Genomic DNA, 23,604 nt, shown 5'->3' on the forward strand with positions numbered 1-23,604 from the left:
TCGGCCAATTTGAAGGCCTCACACTCGATAGCAACATCAAGTGCTTCATCCAGGGTCTTAGGCCTGGTTTGAAATATCTCCATCTCATATCAGGGTCCAATGCGTCTAAGAACTGATCTTTAGCCAGAATGTCTTGCATACTCCTAGGTGCATTTGGGTATGCATATTTGGTTAATCTACGCACATTTTGTGCCAGCTCTGGAAGTGACTCGCCCTTTTCACAGGTTCTGTTCTTTAATAGCGTCTTATTCAACTCTGCTTTATTTTCAGAGTTGAAACGCCTTTCCAGTGCGTTTATCAACGCTGGATAGTGATACCTGGAATGTTCTTCCAAATCAGACTCAAAGTCAAAATCAAAATAAGCTGTCCCTGTAGGTCTAGTAGGCCTAGGCCTACTACCACAAGCGTAGTCGCTCGTATACGAGACACTGTTACAGCTTTTTATTTCTTGCAGCCGGACTTTGGTCTGTTCCAGAAAATCACGCATATTTAATTCATCCTTACCTTGCCCTCTGGTTATACCAGTGGGTTCACTAACGATTTCAGAAGTCATATCGAAATCGCACCGCTGCTCACCAATGTAATGATTTACTCAGGGTGTGGTATATGGATGATGCGTGATTTCCTGATAAATAACTCAGAGAACAGAAAACATGGAGCAAAACGACAATGGAAGTACAATCACAAAATAACACGATTTATTAATAAAATACGAATCCTAACCATACAGAGACTGCGCTTATATTGAAAGTCATGTCTCTAAACAAATGGTCAAGCCGTCTTTGCACAGAAACAAATGTGCGTGTTAACTCAACAAGCTCCAAATCATAAGTGAAGGTGCATCGGATGACTGGCCCACGCAGCACGCTCATGGCACGCTCCTCTCACATGCCAGTCGACCCAGCAACAGCACCAACCAATCAGGAACGGCGGCGTAAAAGGGCGACTTAAAAGTGCGTCGACATAGTCGCGCATCTCCGTCCCCATTGCAGAAATGCGTCTACCTTCCGCTGCATAATGCATACCACAAATGCAGACGCATCCACAATGACGAGGAAGAGAAGTGATGGGACAATTTATATGCAATTAGCGTCAATTAATTAACAAAAGGAATAATTTGGTTTTCATTTATGAAAGTCCGAAAATACGCAAATAATTAGGAATGTGCGCCTTGTGCAAGTACAGCAAATCAACAAGTCAACAAACTCTCCTGGGTCAATGTCCGTTCGTCAGGTCGAAGGCGACGCAAAATTGCATCGCCGAAGTCATTACATTTGATGAAAGTTTCGTACACAAGAAAAAGGTAAAGCCTGAAAAAGATAGGGAGACACCCGTAGGCTCAGGGCATTTCAATACTTTCTACACCATAATTTTAATATGATCCTCCATCCAGAATGCTATGTTACCCACTGCATATTGAGGAGTGGGATGAAAGAACCGTAGAAGTCATGTAAATAATTTGAGCTGGGTACATGTGATATGAACAACATTCAAAGAAATTTTGTTTGAAATGACTGACTTTGATACAATTATTGTTCAAATTAATGCTAAAAAGAAAAGGGCAAATATTATAAATAGTGGCTTATAAAAATGAGTAGGGACATCCATACGTATGTACATTCTACTAATCTACTTACTGAGTTTGAATACTTACCATGAAGGCTGAAAAGAAAAAAGTAACTCACACAGTCACTCATGTTTTATTTTATTTTATTATTTCTTTTTGATAAGTATTTGTTATTGAGCCATCTTATTTACTAGGTGCTCACAAATTTAAACTGAATAGGAGTGGTGCATTATTTCTCATTTAAAGAGGAGCAAAAATATTTATGTTTGATATCTTTTCAATCCAAATTGTAGGAATTCGGATGTTTATATTTCAAAAGATTCACACAGCTTCACCAATATACTTTCCTGGCTACTTGGTGACTTCCTGATGTTGAAGTGTGCTATTGAAGTGCGTTATATGTATTTTGATACAAGGTCATTTTGCATGGTAGTTTTTGAAATTTAAACCATTTTGAACAGTAGTGGACTAAGAAGACTGAAAGATACCCTGGCCCTAAGCAGGATTTTAATCTGAAAGTACCACCTTTACAGGTTTTTGATAAAATAAACCCTTCTAGTACATGTTTTCAGTGAATCCCCTGAAACAGTCTAGCACAGGAAACACACTTTGCGAAATAGTGACCCTAGGCACAACCAGGCCCATACGCAGGATTTTTTTTGGGGGGGGTGCTGATTTTCAAAAAGTGCACTTTTTTCAAGGGGGGCAATTGTGAAAAAAGTGGACTTTCTTCCCAAAATTTGGACCTTTTTTTACCAAAAAAGCGTAAAACGCTACTGCAAATTGTGATATTTTGGAACTTTTTGTATACTTTTGCTAATTTACGTACGGGCCTGGGCACAACTAGAAGTTTAGAAACAACCCTTTTTCCTGAAAACAGGCATTTTTGACCCCCTTAACAAGATTCTCGCAATTCGTGTGCATTCTCTGACAAGGACCCTTAATTCACATTTTCTGGTCATGCATGTGTACACTGCCTCCCACCGGGAGAGTGTTAGAGTGTTTCATATTGAATCTACATTGTTTCTTACTGCTCAGCTTTTTAAATGGCCGGTCAACCCTAATTTTGGCCAATTTTGGGTCGGTCGGTGGAGGGCAAGCAAACAAAAAAATTTTTGACCCTCATGGTGAGGACGAACGAGTAGCAGTAGGCCCTATGTTTAATTTGGGCTATCACTGGCAATATTAATTTTACTGACATGATTGTATCTAGACAACGATGCCGAATAGGAAAGTAATGAGAGTCTTGTTTGTTTGCATCAGTGGCGTGGCATCATAGGGGCACAGGCAGCCTTTGAATTAAGGATCTGAAGGGGCATGGCAACTTGGGCCAATTGATAATTGCCTGGATTTTTACTGAAAAGGCAAGGCAGCACAGCAGTTTGTAATATTTCAAGAGGGCATCATGGCAAATGTTGAAAGTTTGAGAAGGGCAGCAAAGCAATTTCTCAAAAGTGATGAAAACACACACAAACATAGATAATTGTATAATGAAGGGGCAGGGCTGGGGCACCGACGGCAACTTCATTAGAGGGCACGGCAAATTGACTGCGTTGGGTGAAGGACATATTTTGAGGGCATTACGGCAGTGGGGATGGGCACCCATAGCAAAATGCCATGGGTGCGAGGGCTGGGCACAGGGTGGTGGGGGCATGGGGTGGTGGGGGCACGTGTCCCCTCCATCGATCTGAAAATATAGAAAATCCCAGGCATAGGAAAATTGCTGAAAAATGGTCAGCACGTACCTCAATCAGACCCCGTGCCCCCAATAATGGTCGGTGCCCTGACCACCCAACAGGGTTCAGTTTTTGATAAAAAATACATATATTTTTATCAATTTTTTAGTTTTTGCCGGTAAAACCTGTTTTTGTTTTTTTGTCCAGCGGCAAAAGCCACGGTTCAAACCATTTTTCCACCTGCGGCAAAAACCTGCGAGCCCCGGCTGCCCCCCCCGACCAATTCTACGCCACTGATTTATATAAAAAATATACTGTATATACAATCTGATCAGAGTATATCCGCGTGTGATCCTACATGCATGTACTATGTAGGTATGCCAGTCGGGATGCCAGACAAACCTTTAACACATTTGCTAGTCAGCCAAATTCGCCTAGAACACAATACATATTTACATCTAATTTTAAAAAGAACAGGTATGTCAAGGAAACTTACATAAATATGTTGTCTATACTTCACTTGACCCAAATATATGATTTTTTATGGTGATGAGACACTTGCACATGGAATTTTAGAGGTATTTTGATAGCAGTTCCACATAGAAAAGCTGCTATCATCAAGAGACTAAGATCTAGAAACACCACCGAAATGCTGTTTTGTTTTAGCGCTGAATCTTTTTGATGAAAGTCAATCTTTGACTTTGACAAGATGTATTAACTTTGCTACAGAAAGTCCTATGCATGTATGACAAAAAGGTTTTCAGTTTTGGCTTTCTTTAGGGGCTGTGCAATAATTATTTTCCCTACGGGGGAGGTAAAATTTCAGAACGGCCCGCCAAAAATCACTTGCCCCCAGGGCTGTCAACTTTTTGGAATTGGTTGGCGTGAGAGGCGTAACAGGATTTGCCGACTCCAATGTTCATTTTGTACCATGATTATTTGAGGCACGGCGCTCGAAAATGTGAAAAGCGGGTGGGGGGAGGGGTAGGAGCAACAAATTATTCATGACGATGCGTGAGATTTTACTCATTTTCCAGCTTTTTGTGTGAGATTTACTACCTAGCCATGAGATTATACTACCTTGGCGTGAGACCGTGTGAGAAAGTGACCAAATGCGTGAGACTCACGGCCAATGCGTGAGAGTTGACAGCCCTGCTTGCCCCCTGCCGCCTGCCAAAATTGCTTTCCCCCCCTCTCGGCTTTGCCCCCCCTTTTTTACACATGCCATTTTGGGATCCCAATTTTAAAGCTTAAATGGTCTAGATATATATGTTGTGAGTGCATGTGCAGCGAGCAGGAATATTTGCATATATTAAAGTGTTTCCGTACTGTTTTTCTAAGACTTTTTAGAGCGTTTTATTTAAAAGGCGGCGGTACCCCATCCATGAATGTGTGCCAAAAATCGCTTGCCTCTCCCCTCTCGGCTGGCCCAAAATTGCTTCCCCCCTTTCAGCTTACCAAAAATTTTCTTGCCCCCCCAATTTTATCCTCCCCAGGGCTCATAATTATTGCACAGCCCTTACTGTCTCAAGGGCTTTAAATTTTATATATATAAAATGAGGCAGTTTGATGGCAAATTTGAATTCACCTGGCATACCTATACTATGTCTACGCATGTACGATGTACACCCAGTCGAATGCGTGACTGTTGTGAACCCATGGATTCGATTTACTATCTAGTACCGTACAATACGATATATGGACATGTAATGTATGGCCACGTCCATGACATCTGACTATGCACGGTGACAAAAACGTACATTTTAATGCATTTAACAATGTTCAAGCTACATTACACTTATCCAATATGATCCACAATACGTCGAAATGTTTTCAAATATAACATCATCATTTGATTCACCAAAATATAGTAATATTCACTAAAATAAAATGACGAAATAAAGTACACTACACTCACCTGATAGATAGCGTGTTGATTTGACCAGTCCCACTTCAACTCGGCCCCCAGTCAATTCGGACCCGTGCCATTCGGCCGCAAATCAATTCGGCCGCACACCAATTCGGACACATGCCAATTCGGTCCCAAACCAAGCCATGCCAAGGTCACGCACTATCAACATTTTCTGAGGAGAACACCCTCAAATTTTTTTTTTAATTCTGGTTAGGCCTACACGATTGTAAATTATGTTGGGCCTACTTGCAGGGCTGTGCAATAATTATGAGCCCTGGGGAGGGTAAAATTGGGGGCGGCAAGCAATTTTGGCAAGCCGAGAGGGGGGCAAGCGATTTTTGGCACGCATTCAAGGGGCGCCATTTTAATAAAACACCTTAGGAAAACAGTACGGAAACGCTTAAATATGCAAATTTTCCTGCTCGCTCCGCTCGCAACCGTAGGCCCTAGCCTACATCCAGACCCTTGCAATTTTTCAGAAAATCTTATTTTTTGAACGAGTTTTGCTTTATTCGTTGTTTGATCATAAAAACAAAACAAAAAAACCCAAAATTTACAAATAGGCCTATGATGTATGAAAAAACAACCCAACACCTAGGGCCTATTAGCACCAGGCCTTCATTTGTGAAAATTGCAGGACCTCTGTTAATCACTCTCCTGAGTTTACTTAGGTGCTCAAAAAGGAGCTCAATCTTTTAAAGGAGGTATTTCGTGATCCTAGCATCCTCTATTTATGTCATTTTTCATTAGATATCCACAAAAAAAAACCTATTCCCAAAATTTCAGTTGATTCGATTTTTGCGTTCATGAGTTATGCATGATTATGTGTATTACACTGCTCCATAGACAATGCGTTGTAATTTCGTTCTGGTGCACCAGAGCGAAATTCAAATTTCACGATATCTTTGCTAAACGAATTAATCTGCAAGAAATATTTTTGTACATAGGCCTAAACATTATGTAGCCAGAGGTTTCCAGTGATATAAAAATCTCAACTTTTTTTGAGAAAAGTGGGGGATGAGGCTGTGGATCACGAAATGCCCTTTTAATAGGCCTACACCTATTAAAACATTGGGATTCAAGTAGAAAGGCTCAGTTCAGTAAATCATACCATGTTGTTACGGAGAGCTGTGGGAGCTCTGGTGCAATTGAGCTCCTCAGAAATGAAGGTCTGTAGCACTAAGTTAGCCTACTAAAACACTCCTTATCCCAAAAGTAGCCACCGCAAAAACTGAGGCGCCTTAATCAATTAAAACACCCATACCCACAGTGACACCCAGGCGCGGATTCAGGCGGGGCGCCCCAAAAAAAAAAAAAAAAGAGGAAAGGAGAGAAGAGAAGAGAAAGGGAAAAAAGAGAAGTGGAAAAGTTAAAAGTCGGGTCAATCTATAGGCCTGTGATCATTTTAGACATTGCTTGAACGAGGTCCTTTGCCTAAAAGCATGTGAAAATTAATGCGGGCCCGCTGATATGCAGGGCCTGTCACATTTGCCAAAGTCAGTAGGCCTATTGAGACGAACTCCATGCTGAGTTCAATTCAACATCGATCCACGGCATCTAAGGTCTTAGACCTATAAAAGTGTCAGTGTAGGCCTAATATTAAAAAAATTGCAAAATGAAGGCCCGTTCCATAAATTATTATTAGGCATACACTTCTTAAAATTATGCTTATGCATTAAACCGGGCACCTGTGACTACAGTTTCTTTAATTTTGGCATATCTCCCTTATTCTCCTCATTCATTTCGTCTTAATATTAAGCATGTGACCGAATTGGTTTGGGACCGAATTGGCAAGTGGCCGAATTGGTATGTGGCCGAATTGGTTTGGGTCCAAGTCGACCTGCTACCCCCGGGAATGCCGTAGGAATACGCAATCTCATGTTGCGTAAATGCAGCATGGTGATGGTCATATTCCTTCATTTAGACTATGAACTTTGACCTCTGGGATTGCAGCTATCATAGTATACTTCTTGGGCCACGGCCCATCATTGTCCTAAATATGAACCCTGAGGACGCTGTAGTTTTCGAGCTAGAGCTGTTTGAAATTTAACACATATTGCCCCCTGTAGCCCATGACCTTTGACCTCTGGGGTCGGGGGTACCTTAGGATGTTTTTAGGGGTGATGGGCCATCGTTATACCAAGTATGGGCCCCAAGGCTACTTTAGTTCTTAAGCTAGAGGAGTGCAAAGGACTGATCTTGAGAAGGAGAAGGAGAACTAGAAACCACAGTTGTGTTTGACCAAACACGAATATCTATGCCCGTGATGACCACACCTAACCACCTTCCCCTATTCAAAAACGAAAACTTGGTGAGCACCATGTGAAACCCCTTGTTTTAAACTTTCATTTGATATACATGTAATGCTCATAACACTAGACTGGCCCATACTCTCTCTAATACCCTACCAAGCCTTCACTCTCTCTTATACCTCATCAGACCATCAATCTCTAAAACACCACCAGACTGGACCACACTCTCTCTAAATCCCCACCAGACCCTCACTCTCTCTTATACTCCACCAGACACTCACTCGCTCTAAAACACCACCAAGCTGACCCAAACTCTCTCTAATACCCCACCCAGCCATCACTCTTTCTTATACTCCACCAGACACTCACTAGCTCTAAAACACCACCAGACTGGCCCACACTCTCTCTAATACCCCACCAGACCCTCACTCTCTCTTATACTCCACCAGACACTCACTCGCTCTAAAACACCAACAGGCTGACCCATACTCTCTCTAATACCCCAACTGGCCTTCACTCTCTCTTATACTCCACCAGACACTCACTCGCTCTAAAACACCACCAGACTGGCCCACACTCTCTCTAATACCCCACCAGACCCTCACTCTCTCTTATACTCCACCAGACACTCACTCGCTCTAAAACACCAACAGGCTGACCCATACTCTCTCTAATACCCCACCAAGCCTTCACTCTCTCTTATACTCCACCAGACACTCACTCGCTCTAAAACACCAACAGGCTGACCCATACTCTCTCTAATACCCCACAAAGCCTTCACTCTCTCTTATACTCCACCAGACACTCACTCGCTCTAAAACACCAACAGGCTGACCAGACCTAATACCCCACCAAGCATTCACTCTCTCTTATACTCCACCAGACACTCACTCGCTCTAAAACACCACCAGGCTGACCCAAACTCTCTCTAATACCCCACCCAGCCATCACTCTCTCTTATACTCCACCAGACACTCACTCGCTCTAAAACACCAACAGGCTGACCCATACTCTCTCTAATACCCCACCAAGCCTTCACTCTCTCTTATACTCCAACAGACACTCACTCGCTCTAAAAACACCACCAGGCTGGCCCAACTCTCTCTAATACCCCACCCAGCCATCACTCTCTCTCTTGTACTCCACCAGACACTCACTAGCTCTAAAACACCCCCAGATTGGCGCACACTCTCTCTAATACCCCACCAGACCCTCACTCTCTTATAATCCACCAGACACTCACTCGCTCTAAAACACCACCAGGCTGGCCCAAACTCTCTCTAATACCCCACCAAGCCATCACTCTCTCTCTTATACTCCATCAGACACTCTCTCTGAAACACTACCAGACTGGAGAATACCCCTTTAATCCCAAAGCATTGTGTCCCTTTAAGCGGTTAACCTCTTAACCCCATTGTACGTCTTGACGTATATTTGAAGCCTTCATCATTACAAATACAGGTAGCTACCAAAATGCTACCTATTGCGATACACTGTGTTAACCGGTCGTACCTATTTTGCTTGTTAAAGCATATGAACTTTGACCTCTGGGGTTGCGGCTAGCGTAGCATACTTCTAGGGTCATAGGCCATCATTGTACCAAGTATGAACCCTGAGGGCGCTATAGTAGTTGAGCTAGAGCTGTTTGAAATTTTACACATATTGCCCCCTGTAGCCCATGACCTTTGACCTTTGGGGTCGGGGCACCCTAGGATGTATCTAGGGGTCATGGGCCATCATTGTACCAAGTATGGGCCCAGGGGCTACTTTAGTTCCTGAGCTAGAGGAGGGCAAAGGACTGATCTTGAGAAGGAGGAGAAGGAGAAGGAGGAGAAGGAGAAGGAGAAGTCGAAGACTAAACACAACAAATACAATATCTATGCCCGTTGCACGGGCATAGATAACTAGAAACCACTTGTGTTTGACCAAACACGAATATCTATGCCCGTGACCCCACCCCTTAACCAAGCACCCCCCTTGTCCCATCATGAAAACCTTTTGAAGTGGTCCAAGGGACCAAAATCAAAATGCCTACACATTCCCTTTTAAGGGAATTTTTGTCAAGTGATCAGTTTTCTTGACGTACGATTCAGACCGTTATCATTGCAAACACAGGTAGCTAACAAAATACTACCTATGGCTCTTTATGTCGTACCAATTTTGCTTTTTAAAGTCTTTAGACTTTGACCTCTAGGGATGCGGCTAATATAGAATACATCAAGGGTCATGGGTCATCATTGTACCAAATATGAACCCTGAGGGCGCTGTAGTTCTTGAGCTAAAGCTGTTTGAAATTGTACACATATTGCTCACTGTAGCCCATGACCTTTGACCTCTGGGGTCGATGTTACTGCAGGAAATATCTAAGGGTCATGGGTCGTCATTGTACCAAGCATGAACCCTGAGGCGCTATAGTTCTTGAGCTAGAGCAGTTTTAAAAATTTACACATATTGCCCCCTGTAGCCTGTGACCTTTGACCTCTGGGGTCGAGGCTACATTAAGTTACATCTAGGGGTCATGGGCCATCATTATCTGAAGTATGAACCCTGAGGCGCTATAGTTCTTGAGCTAGAGCCGTTTGAAATTTTACACATATTGCCCCCTGTAGCCCACGACCTTTGACCTCCGGGGTCGGGGGTACCCTAGGATGATGCTAGGGGTCACGGGCCATCACTATACCAGGTTTGGGCCCCGAGGCTACTTTGGTTCTTGAGCTAGAGGGGTGCAAAAAGTGATCTTGAGAAGAAGAAGAAGAAGGAGGAGGAGGAGAAGGAGAAGACTAGAAACCACTTGTGTTTGAGCAAACACGAATATCTATGCCCGTGACCCCACCCCTTAACCAAGCACTCCCCATGCAAAAGTTACTGACCAACATGTGAAAGCCCTTGTTATAAACTTTAATTGATATAAGTATCAATCATCCTCATAGCACCTAAAATTAAAAAAGCGCCCAATTGGGCGCCAAATCAAAAGTTGGTGACCACCATGTGGAAGCCCTTGTTATAAACTTTAATTGATATAAGTATTATCCCCATAGCACCTTAAATATAAAAGCGCCCAATTGGGCGCCAAATCCAAAAGTTGGTGACCATTATATGGAAGCCCTTTTTATAAGCTTTATTAATATAAGAATCATCCTCATAGCACTTAAAATATTTAACAAAGCGCCCAATTGGGCGCCAAATCTAAAAAAACTGGTGACCACCCCCATGGTCACCCCCTTACAAACCGTGACAACCCTTAACCCTCCTAACACCCATTAACCAACCATACTCCATGTCCCACAATGACAGCCTTTTGAGGTGGTCCAAGGCACCAATATCAAAATGCCTACACATTCCCTTTTAAGGATATTTTTGTTAAGTGATCAATTTCCTTGACGTACGATTCGGGCCGTTATCATTGCAAACACAGATAGCTAACAAAACGCTACCTATTGCGTTACACTGTGTTAATAGGTTGTACCTAGTTTGCTTTTTAAAGCCTTTGAACTTTGACCTCTGGGGTTGTGGCTACCATAGAATACATCTAGGGTCATGGGCCATCATTGTACCAAGTATGAACCCTGAGGGCACTGTAGTTCTTGAGCTAGAGCTGTTTGAAATTTTACACATATTGCTCCCTGTAGCCCATGACCTTTGACCTCTGGGGTCGATGTTAATTCAGGAAATATCTAAGGGTCATGGGCCATCATTGTACCAAGCATGAACCCTGAGGGTGCTATAGTTCTTTAGCTAAAGCGGTTTAAAAAATTACACATATTGCTCCCTGTAGCCTGTGACCTTTGACCTCTGGGGTCGTGGCTACCATAAGTTACTTCTAGAGGTCATGGGCCATCATTATACTAAGTATGAACCCTGAGGGCGCTGAAGTTCTTGAGCTAGAGCTGTTTGAAATTTTACACATATTGCCCCCTGTAGCCCATGACCTTTGACCTCTGGGGTCGAGGTACTCTAGGATGATGCTAAGGGCCATGGGCCATCAGTATACCAAGTTTGGGCCCAGAGGCTGCTTTGGTTCTTGAGCTAGAGGGGTGCAAAAAGTGATCTTGAGAAGAAGAAGAAGAAGAACTAGAAACCACAGTTGTGTTTTACCAAACACGAATATCTATGCCCGTGATGACCACACCTAACCCCCTTCCCCTATTCACAAACGAAAACTTGGTGAGCACCATGTGAAACCCCTTGTTTTAAACTTTCATTTGATATACATGTATGTAATGCTCATAACACTAGACTGGCCCCACTCTCTCTAATACCCTACCAAGCCTTCACTCTCATTTATACCCCACAGACCCTAACTCTCTCTAAAACACCATCAGACTGACCCATACTCTCTCTAATACCCCACCAAGCCTTCACTCTCTCTTATACTCCACTATACACTCACTCTCTCTAAAACACCACCAGACTGGCCCATACTCTCTCTTATACCCTACCAAGCCTTCACTCTGTCTTATATCCCATCAGACATCAATCTCTCTAAAACACCACCAGACTGGACCACACTCTCTCTAATACCCCACCAGACCCTCACGCTCTCTTATACTCCACCAGACACTCACTCGCTCTAAAACACCACCAGACTGGCCCACACTCTCTATACCCCACCAGACCCTCACTCTCTCTTATACCCCACCAGACCATCACTCTCTCTAAAACATCACCAGACTGGACCACACTCTCTCTAATACCCCACCAGACCCTCACTCTCTCTTATACTCCACCAGACACTCACTCGCTCTAAAACACCACCAGGCTGACCCATACTCTCTCTAATACCCCACCAAGCCTTAACTCTCTCTTATACTCCACTATACACGCACTCTCTCTAAAACACCACCAGACTGGCCCACACTCTCTCTTATACCCTACCAAGCCTTCACTCTCTCTTATACCCCATTAGACCATCAATCGCTCTAAAACACCACCAGGCTGACCCATACTCTCTAATACCACACCAAGCCTTAACTCTCTCTTATACTCCACTATACACGCACTCTCTCTAAAACACCACCAGACTGGCACACACTCTCTCTTATACCCTACCAAGCCTTCATTCTCTCTTATACCCCATCAGACCATCACTCTCTCTAAAACACATACTCAGGCTAGGCCTATCCCGGATAGTAGGTCTGGGTTTTTCATAGGCCTACAATATTACACAAAATTAAAAGATTTTAATTTTGTGCATCATTCCCACGATCTAAATTTTAGGGTAGGCCTACCTAGGCCTATTGGGGTTTCAATCAAAGATTATTTGTGTAAAAACAGTAGCATCTGCATAAATATTGTAATTATTGCTGAGGACCGATCGCGCGGAGGAGGACGTCCAACTTTCAGGAGACTGTGATAGGCCTAGGCCTACTATCCGGGATAGGCCTAGTCTGAGTATAAAGATTGATGGAAGTGAACAAGACGCAGATACACACGACGAAGCCGAAAAATATTATCAGTAGGCCTATGACCCCAACAGAAAGGGAATTCTTTAGTCATGTTTTGTTTAAATAGGCCACGATTTTGATAAACACCTTGGGTAATAAATTGTATAAATTGCAAATTTCAATGCGGCGCTTCACGCAAAATAAACCTGCGCCTATGAGGCAATTTTCTTTGCCTCTCACTCACCCTACCCCCCTCGTCAAAAAGTCAAGGTAGCCTACGCTACTATGAGAAATGGACTACAAACTGCTTCAATTGGGCCTTCATATTATGGAACATAGTTTTCAATCACAGTGTAATAAGTGTCCACTAATTGCCTTCAGTTGGCGCCGACGACTCAAGACCACCCCTGGCAAAGCGCTGACGAGAGGCACGCTCATGGACGTGAGGCCTATCCCCCACGCAAATTTTTCTTCTCTGGCCTCATATTTCACCGATGGCATATCTCTACACACCACCCTTGAAGCATTTCTTACCGATCCCTTGGCCCTAGAATTAGAAATTACCAACTCACATGTGTCGTCATTCAGTACTGCAATAACTCATCAGTGATTCTAGACAATATCGTAATCTGTGCAATTTATACGCTGGCGTGTGTGTATATTATTTTTATTTTTAAATTATGTTGCAATACAACGGCGACTTCACTTCAACATAAATTTATGTTAATGCAGTTTATGTTACATAATTTCTGGATCGTACACACATATTGCCCCCTGTAGCCCATGACCTTCGACCTCTGGGGTCGGGGATACCCTAGGATGTATCTAGGGGTCATGGTCCATCATTGTACCAAGTATGGGCCCAGGGGCTACTTTAGTTCCTGAGCTAGAGGGGTGCAAAGGACTGATCTTGAGAAGGAGGAGAAGAAGGAGAAGGAGAAGGAAAAGGAGAAAACTAAACAGAACAAATACAATATCTATGCCCCGTTACACGGGCATAGATAACTAGAAACCACAGTTGTGTTTGACCAAACACGAATATCTATGCCCGTGACCACACCTAACCCCCTTCCCCTATTCACAAACGAAAACTTGGTGAGCACCATGTGAAAGCCCTTGTTTTAAGCCTTCATTTGATATACATGTAATGCTCATAACTCCAGACTGGCTCACACTCTCTCTAATACCCTACCAAGCCTTCACTCCCTTTTATACCCCATCAGACCATCACTCTCTCTAAAACACCACCAGACTGGACCATACTCTCTCTAATACCCCACCAGCCCCTCACTCTCTCTTATACTCCACCAGACACTCACTCGCTCTAAAATACCACCAGGCTGACCCATACTCTCTCTAATACCCCACCAAGCCTTCACTCTCTCTTATACTTCCCTATACACGCACTCTCTCTAAAACACCACCAGACTGGCCCACAATCTCTCTAATACCCTACCAAGCCTTCACTCTCTCTTATATCCCATCAGACCATCAATCTCTCTAAAACACCACCAGACTGGACCACAATCTCTCTCTAATACACCACCAGACTCTTATACTCTACCAGACACTCACTAGCTCTAAAACACCACCAGACTTGCCCACACTCTCTCTAATACACTACCAAGCCTTCACTCTCTCTTATACCCCATCAGACCCTCACTCTTTCTAAAATACCACCAGACTGGACCAAACTCTCTCTAATACCCCACCCTTCAACCAACCACACCCCTTGTCCCATCATGACAACCTTTTGAGGTGGTCCAAGAAACCAAAATCAAAATGCCTACACATTCCCTTTTAAGGGAATTTTTGTCCAAGTGATCAGTTTTCTTGGCGTACGATTCAGACTGTTATCATTGCAAACACAGGTAGCTAATAAAATACTACCTATTGCGCTGCACTGTGTTAATAGGTCGTACGTATTTTGCTAAGTATTTAGACTTTGACCTCTGGGGATGCGGCTAATATAGAATACATCAAGGGTCGTGGGTCATCAATGTGCCAAATATGAACCCTGAGGGCGCTGTAGTTCTTGAACTAGAGCTGTTTGAAATTTTGCACATATTGCTCACTGTAGCCCATGACCTTTGACCTCTGGGGTCGATGTTACTGCAGGAAATATCTAAGGGTCATGGGTCATCATTGTACGAAGCATGAACCCTGAGGGCGCTATAGTTCTTGAACTAAAGCTGTTTTAAAAATTTACACATATTGCCCCCTGTAGCCTGTGACCTTTGACCTCTGGGGTCGAGGCTACCATAAGTTACTTCTAGGGATCATGGGCCATCATTATGCTAAGTATGAACCCTAAGGGCGCTATAGTTCTTGAGCTAGAGCTGTTTGAAATTTTACACATATTGCCCCCTGTAGCCCATGACCTTTGACCTCTGGGGTCGAGGGTACCCTATGATGTTTCTAGGGGTCATGGGCCATCATTGTACCAAGTATGGGACCCGAGGCTACTTTAGTTCTTGAGCTAGAGGAGAGCAAAGGACTGATCTTGAGAAGGAGAAGGAGAAGGAGAAGAGGGAGAAGAAGGAGAAGCCGAAGACTAAACACAACAAAAACAATATCTATGCCCCGTTGCACGGGCATAGATAACTAGAAACCACAGTTGTGTTTGACCAAACACGAATATCTATGCCCGTGACCACACCTAACCCCTTCCCCTATTCACAAAATGAAAACTTATACCCCTTGGTATAAGCTTTAAATGATATAAGTATCATTATCATAGCACCTAAAATAATTTTTAAAAAAGCCCAATTGGGCGCCAAATGCAAAAGTTAGTGACCATCATGTGAAAGCCCTTGTTATAAACTTTAATTGATATAAGTATCATCCCCATAGCACCTAAAATAAAAAAGCGCCCAATTGGGCGCCAAATCCAAAAGTTGGTGACCACCATGTGGAAGCCCTTGTTATAAACTTTAATTGATATAAGTATTATCCTCATAGCACCTAAAATAAAAAAAGCGCCCAATTGGGCGCCAAATCTAAAAAAAACTGGTGACCACCCCCTTACAAACCGTGACAACCCTTAACCCTCCTAACACCCATTAACCAACCACACGCCATGTCCCACAATGACAGCCTATTGAGGTGGTCCAAGGCACCAATATCAAAATGCCTACACATTCCCTTTTAAGGGAATTTTTGTCAAGTGATCAATTTCCTTGACGTACGATTCGTGCCGTTATCATTGCAAACACAGGTAGCTAACAAAACGCTACCTATTGCACTACACTGTGTTAATAGGTTGTACCTAGTTTGCTTTTCAAAGCCTTTGAACTTTGACCTCTGGGGTTGCGGCTACCACATAATACATCTAGGGTCATGGGGCATCATTGTGCCAAGTGTGAACCATGAGGGCGCTGTAGTTCTTGAGCTAGAGCTGTTTGAAATTTTACACATATTGCTCCCGGTAGCCCATGACCTTTGACCTCTGGGGTCGATGTTGCTGCAGTAAATATCTAAAGGTCATGGGCCATCATTGTACTAAGTATGAACGCTGAGGGCGCTATAGTTCTTGAGCTAAAGCTGTTTTAAAAGTTTACACATATTGCTCTCTGTAGCCTATGACCTTTGACCTCTGGGGTCGTGGCTACCATAAATTACTTTTAGGGGTCATGGGCCATCATTGTACTAAGTATGAACCCTGAGGGCGCTATAGTTCTTGAGCTAGAGATGTTTCAAATTTTACGCATATTGCCCCCTGTAGCCCATGACCTTTGACCTCTGGGGTCGGGGGTACCCTAGGATGTTTCTAGAGGTCATGGGCCATCATTGTACCAACTATGGGCCCCATGGCTACTTTAGTTCTTGAGCTAGAGGAGTGCAAAGAACTGGTCTTGAGAAGAAGAAGGAGAACTAGAAACCACAGTTGTGTTTGACCAAACACGAATATCTATGCCCGTGACCACACCTAACCCTCCTTCCCCAATTCACAAACGAAAACTTGGTGAGCACCATGTGAAAGCCCTTGTTTTAAGCTCTCATTCTAATACCCTACCAAGCCTTCACACTCTCTTATACCCCATCAGACCATCAATCTCTCTAAAACACCACCAGAATGGACCACACTCTCTCTAATACCCCACCAGACCCTCACTCTCTCTTATACTCCACCAGACACTCACTCGCTCTAAACCACCCCCAGGCTGACCCATACTCTCTCTAATACCCCACTAAGCCTTCACTCTTTCTTATACTCCACTATACACTCACTCTCTCTAAAACGCCACCAAACTGGCCCAGACTCTCTCTAATACCCTATCAAGCCTTCACTCTCTCTTATACTCCACCAGACACTCACTCGCTCTAAAACACCAACAGGCTGACCCATACTCTCTCTAATACCCCACCAAGCCTTCACTCTCTTATACTCCACCAGACACTCACTCGCTCTAAAACACCACCAGGCTGACCCAAACTCTCTCTAATACCCCACCAAGCCTGCACTCTCTCTTATACTCCACCAGACACTCACTCGCTCTAAAACACCAACAGGTTGACCCATACTCTCTCTAATACCCCACCAAGCCTTCACTCTCTCTTATACTCCACCAGACACTCACACGCTCTAAAACACCACCAGGCTGACCCAAACTCTCTCTAATACCCCACCCAGCCATCACTCCCTCTTATACTCCACCAGACACTCACTAGCTCTAAAACACCTCCAGACTGGACCACACTCTCTCTAATACCCCACCAGACCCTCACTCTCTCTTATACTCCACCAGACACTCACTCGCTCTAAAACACCAACAGGCTGACCCATACTCTCTCTAATACCCCACCAAGCCTTCACTCTCTTTATACTCCACCAGACACTCACTCGCTCTAAAACACCAACAGGCTGATCCATACTCTCTCTAATACCCCACCAAGCCTTCACTCTCTCTTATACTCCACCAGACACTCACTCGCTCTAAAACACCACCAGGCTGACCCAAACTCTCTCTAATACCCCACCCAGCCATCATTCTCTCTTATACTCCACCAGACACTCACTAGCTCTAAAACACCACCAGACTGGCCCACACTCTCTCTAATACCCCACCAGACCCTCACTCTCTCTTATACTCCACCAGACATTCCCTAACTCTAAAACACCACCAGACTGGCGCACACTCTCTCTAATACCTCACCAGACCCTCACTCTCTCTTATAATCCACCAGACACTCACTCGCTTTAAAACACCCCCAGGCTGGCCCAAACTCTCTAAATACCCCACCAAGCCATCACTCTCTCTTATACTCCATCAGACCCTCACTCTCTCTGAAACATCACCAGACTGGAGAATACCCCTTTAATCCCAAAACATTGTGTCCCTTTAAGCGGTTAACCTCTTAACCCCATTGTACGTCTTGACGTATATTTGAAGCCTTCATCATTGCAAATACAGGTAGCTACCAAAATGCTACCTATAGCGATACACTGTGTTAACCGGTCGTACCTATTTTGCTTTTTAAAGCATATGAACTTTGACCTCTGGGGTTGAGGCTAGCATAGCATACTTCTAGGGTCATAGGCCATCATTGCACCAAGTATGAACCCTGAGGGCGCTATAGTTTTTGAGCTAGAGCTGTTTGAAATTTTACACATATTGCCCCCTGTGGCCCATGACCTTTGACCTTCGGGGTCGGGGGTACCCTAGGATGTATCTAGGGGTCATGGGCCATCATTGTACCAAGTATGGGCCCCGAGGCTTCTTTGGTTCTTGAGCTAGAGGAGTGCAAAGAAGTGGTCTTAAGAAGAAGGAGGAGGAGGAGAAGGAGAAGCCGAAGACTAAACACAACAAATACAATATCTATGCCACCGTTGCACGGGCATAGATAACTAGAAACCACAGTTGTGTTTGACCAAACACGAATATCTATGCCCGTGGCCCACACTCTCTCTAACACCCCACCAGACCATCACTCTCTTATACTCCACCAGACACTCACTCGCTCTAAAACACCACCAGACTGGACCACACTCTCTCTAATACCCCACCAGACCCTCACTCTCTCTTATACTCCACCAGACACTCACTCGCTCTAAAACACCACCAGGCTGACCCATACTCTCTCTAATGCCCCACCAGACCCCACTCTCTCTTATACTCCACCAGACACTCACACGCTCTAAAACACCAACAGGCTGACCCATACTCTCTCTAATACCCCACTAAGCCTTCACTCTCTCTTATACTCCACTATACACTCACTCTCTCTAAAACACCACCAGGCTGACCCATACTCTCTCTAATACCCTACCAAGCCTTCACTCTCTCTTATACCTCATCAGACCATCAATCTCTCTAAAACACCACCAGACTGGACCCCATTCTCTCTAATACCCCACCAGACCCTCTCTCTTATACGCCACCAGACACTCACTCGCTCTAAAACACCACCAGGCTGACCCAAACTCTCTCTAATACCCCACCAAGCCATCACTCTCTCTTATACTCCACCAGACACTCACTAGCTCTAAAACACCACCAGACTGGCACACACTCTTTCTAATACCCCACCAGACCCTCACTCTCTTATACGCCACCAGACACTCACTCGCTCTAAAACACCACCAGGCTGACCCAAACTCTCTCTAATATACCCCACCCAGCCATCACTCTCTCTTATACTCCACCAGACACTCACTCGCTCTAAAACACCAACAGGCTGACCCATACTCTCTCTAATACCCCACCAAGCCTTCACTCTCTCTTATACTCCACCAGACACTCGCTCTAAAACACCAACAGGCTGACCCATACTCTCTCTAATACCCCACCAAGCCTTCACTCTCTCTCTCTTATACTCTACCAGACACTCACTCGCTCTAAAACACCACCAGGCTGACCCCAACTCTCTCTAATACCCCACCCAGCCATCACTCGCTCATATACTCCACCAGACACTCACTAGCTCTAAAACATCACCCCCAGATTGGCGCACACTCTCTCTAATACCTCACCAGACCCTCACTCTCTTATAATCCACCAGACACTCACTCGCTCTAAAACACCACCAGGCTGGCCCAAACTCTCTCTAATACCCCACCAAGCCATCACTCTCTCTTATACTCCATCAGACCCTCACTCTCTGAAACACCACCAGACTGGAGAATACCCCTTTAATTAACATTGTGTTGTGCGGTTAACCTCTTAACCCCATTGTACGTCTTGACGTATATTTGAAGCCTTCATCATTGCAAATACAGGTAGCTACCAAAATGCTACCTATTGCGATACTGTATTAACCGGTCGTACCTATTTTGCTTTTTAAAGCATATGAACTTTGACCTCTGGGGTTGCGGCTAGCATAGCATACTTCTAGGGTCATAGGCCATCATTGTACCAAGTATGAACCCGAGGCGCTATAGTAGTTGAGCTAGAGCTGTTTGAAATTTTACACATATTGTCCCCTGTAGCCCATGACCTTTGACCTTTGGGGTCGGGGGTACCCTAGGATGTATCTCGGGTCATGGGCCATCATTGTACCAAGTATGGGCCCAGGGGCTACTTTAGTTCCTGAGCTAGAGGGGTGCAAAGGACTGATCTTGAGAAGGAGAAGGAGACGAAGGAGAAGGAGAAGCCGAAGACTAAACACAACAAATACAATATCTATGCCCCGTTAACACGGGCATAGATAAGGAGGAGGAGAAGAAGAAGTCGAAGACTAAACAGAACAAATACAATATCTATGCCACCGTTCCACGGGCATAGATAACTAAACACAACAAATACAATATCTATGCCACCGTTCCACGGGCATAGATAAGGAGAAGCCGAAGACTAAACACAACAAATACAATATCTATACCCCGTTACACGGGCATAGATAACTTTGAGTGTGCCGCCCCCCCCCCCCCACCCCTTTCCCAAATTCCTGGATCCGCCACTGTCTCAGAGAAGAAGTAGTCACATACACACCTAGGCCTACGCGTGGTAAGCCAACATTAATTGCGTCCATACCATGCGCGGCAATGCGCGTGAAACCATGGTGCCGTGTACTCGCAGGTGCGTGACTCGCCACTTACCGCGTGTGTTGGACACAGCTTGCATTTGACGCGTTTGCTGTCATGACCTGACCCATAAGGTTATTGACCTCAACGGCCTAGCAACAGACCATTTTTTTGTTATTTCCATAGTGATTGAATAGTTTTGCAAAAATGAACGTCAGATGGTTTAATGGCAATATGTACCCGATCAATGTACTAATAAATCAGAGCTGAAAGTCAAACCATCTCGGAGCCTATTCGCGAACAAGATTTAGCGACTTCCTTTTATTTATATAGATAATATTGTTTAGCTATATTTAAATTCACGAAACCCGATATGTTTCTATCACTTTTTGTCCAAAATTTATGCAAAGTATAATCATCACAAAAAACGAAAACCCTGGATTACATGAAATATTATATCTCTCATACCTAACTTTCAGATAGTTCATTGGTTGATTACCATTCAACATTTTTACCATCAACTAACACCGTTTGATAGGATTTACCTGCATCCCAACAACGCATATGCTTGAGACAGATGCAGTATGTGTGCCATGCACATGTAGGGAAGAGACGGTGTGTGTTTTAAGTTAGACTCACAGATTTAGTTGGTGTAAATTATTGGAAATATGAATTAAATATCAACAAAACTTTTTGTGTTAATAAATAATGACTATTTATAATTGTTCTTAAAAAGTGAGACAAATATTAACTCTTAAATTGTGTCATACCAAGCCGGTACAGTGAGTGCAATGGAACAATTCATCTTTCACCTTGTGATTATATTAAACCATTTCACTCATAGAGGGTTAATATAATTTGTATACTGACACATTCTGACTTTAAACTGATTTTTCTTGATCATCACATTTACGCCACACATGAACATGGCTAAAATGACATATGTGTACACAAAGACTAGACCAAAATGAAATCAGTATGAGATCAGTTGAGAGAGAAATGCTGGTTGACAAATAATTAAAACTATGCAATGATTGTAGTGTGCACTACTGCACATGGTCACAATAAGAATTGTTATGTTACATTATTTGTAGCATGTCTACAATTCTCAGGATTCATAATTCATTGCGCCATCTATCAACTAAGCAAAATCGGCTGAAAATTGCAATGCATCGTGGGTATTTGTTGACATCCAAACCCCGAAGTGCCTGTGTTACTACCCGAATTGCACATAAATTCTATTCATTGCCATAACAATTGGAATTGGTAATCTGATAATTGCTTTAGGCAAGATTGCCAGACTCAAATCTATTTTAAATGTATATTATTTTTCAGTCAATGACTAGGCTGATAAAGATTGCAAGTATTTTGCTTGGAATCCCTGGGAGGAAGTTGAGGTGAAACCAATGTGTACCACTGCCATTGCATGTACTAAAGCAATTACACGGGGACCAACAGAAGATGACGGAAGTGGCCCTTTCAGGCCTATATCGCTTAGTCAGTAGAGGTGTAATTGCACTGGGACCAACAGAAGATGTCGACGGAAGTGGCCTTTTCAGGCCTATATTGCTTAGTTGATAGAGGTGTAATTTATTTCAAATACCAAGAATTACTGTTGCATGTGGAAAACATTTTGTCTATTATGTAGGCCTACATCTGCTATGAACATGCTAGTCTATTCTAGTCAATTTGATGCCAAAATGGAGAGAGGTTGATGACCTATATGGGTCAGTTTCTTTAAGCTTGGCAAGAGGCATAATAGGCCTGCAGGCTAGCCCTACCAAAGGAGACATTCTTCTGAAATTATTTTTAAAATTTCACACCATTAAAGGTTATGTTAACCCTAACACGCCCAGGTACTACAAATTACTACTTGATATTTGTGCTGTTTGTGCCAGGTGGTGGTCGCATTGCATTCTCTAAATTCAGTAAATTTTCATCGTCAACCGTGAAATTGAATGGGATTATTTTGAAATTTAAAAACGCTTGAAATATCACAAACAAATAGGCCTATGTTAATAAATAATATAAATACATGCTAAAACCGTTGGGGTTCGATAATGAACCCCACAAAACTAACCGAGTATATGGAAAATGCCATACGGCCAGGCGATTTCACAAGTTGCCGGCTCTATCATGTCATCCTTTGATTGATTTGATTGATATTTTATTTTATTGCCAATTCGTGGCCCGTAGGCCAAATTACATACAATAAATTACAATATAAAAAATACACATAAGAACAATTAGAATTAAATATTTAGGCAGGCATTGCACAAGATATAAAACACACAAAAATATACAATTTGAATTAACATTTAGAAAATTGATTATAAAAGTCACTGAAATAGTATTATGAAATATTGCACTTTTTTTTTTATATATAAAATGACATTGAAAGTATAGTATATGCAGAACAATTCTGGGTGGCAAAGCAAAAACACAAACTATTTATTTAGGAGATCAACGAAATATGGAAGAGGACTATTTTTTTTACGATTTTTCCTAGTCCTAAACTGAGAAAATTTGCTGCAATTACGTAAAGCACGACCATGACACTCCTTCCTGGTAGGAGGGATAAGAGAACTTGTTCGATTTGTTTTGGTAAGCCCTTGGCGAACCTAAGACAGTGGTCCTCCCTCCTATCAGAGAGGGTGTCAAACTTGCAGATTTGAAGCGTTACATTATAAGATAAATAGTGCCGACCCAGAATTGTTCTGCAGGCACGCTTTTTGGATGGCCTCTATATCTTTGGACTGTTTAGCTGAGATTCCAGAATGCCACACCACATCAGCGTACTCAAGAATTGGCCTGACATAACCACTATATACGACACCGAGCTCTTGGTTG

At 43.3% G+C, this 23,604-nt stretch overlaps 1 protein-coding gene and 1 long non-coding RNA gene across 2 annotated transcripts in view; both read right to left on the bottom strand.

The window, feature by feature from the left end:
• Positions 1–5,206, bottom strand: part of LOC140140257 (uncharacterized) — a 28,753-nt gene extending 23,547 nt beyond the window's left edge. The window contains exon 1 of the mRNA XM_072162045.1: positions 5,162–5,206. The gene's annotated coding sequence lies outside the window, so the exon portion shown is untranslated. The remainder of the gene's footprint in view (positions 1–5,161) is intronic.
• LOC140140849 (uncharacterized) overlaps positions 1–23,604 on the bottom strand; it is a 350,554-nt gene that overhangs the window by 196,034 nt on the left and 130,916 nt on the right. The gene's annotated exons all lie outside the window — the stretch shown is intronic.

The sequence above is a fragment of the Amphiura filiformis genome, chromosome 19 (genome assembly GCF_039555335.1).
Source record: "Amphiura filiformis chromosome 19, Afil_fr2py, whole genome shotgun sequence".
Lineage (NCBI taxonomy): Eukaryota > Metazoa > Echinodermata > Ophiuroidea > Amphilepidida > Amphiuridae > Amphiura > Amphiura filiformis.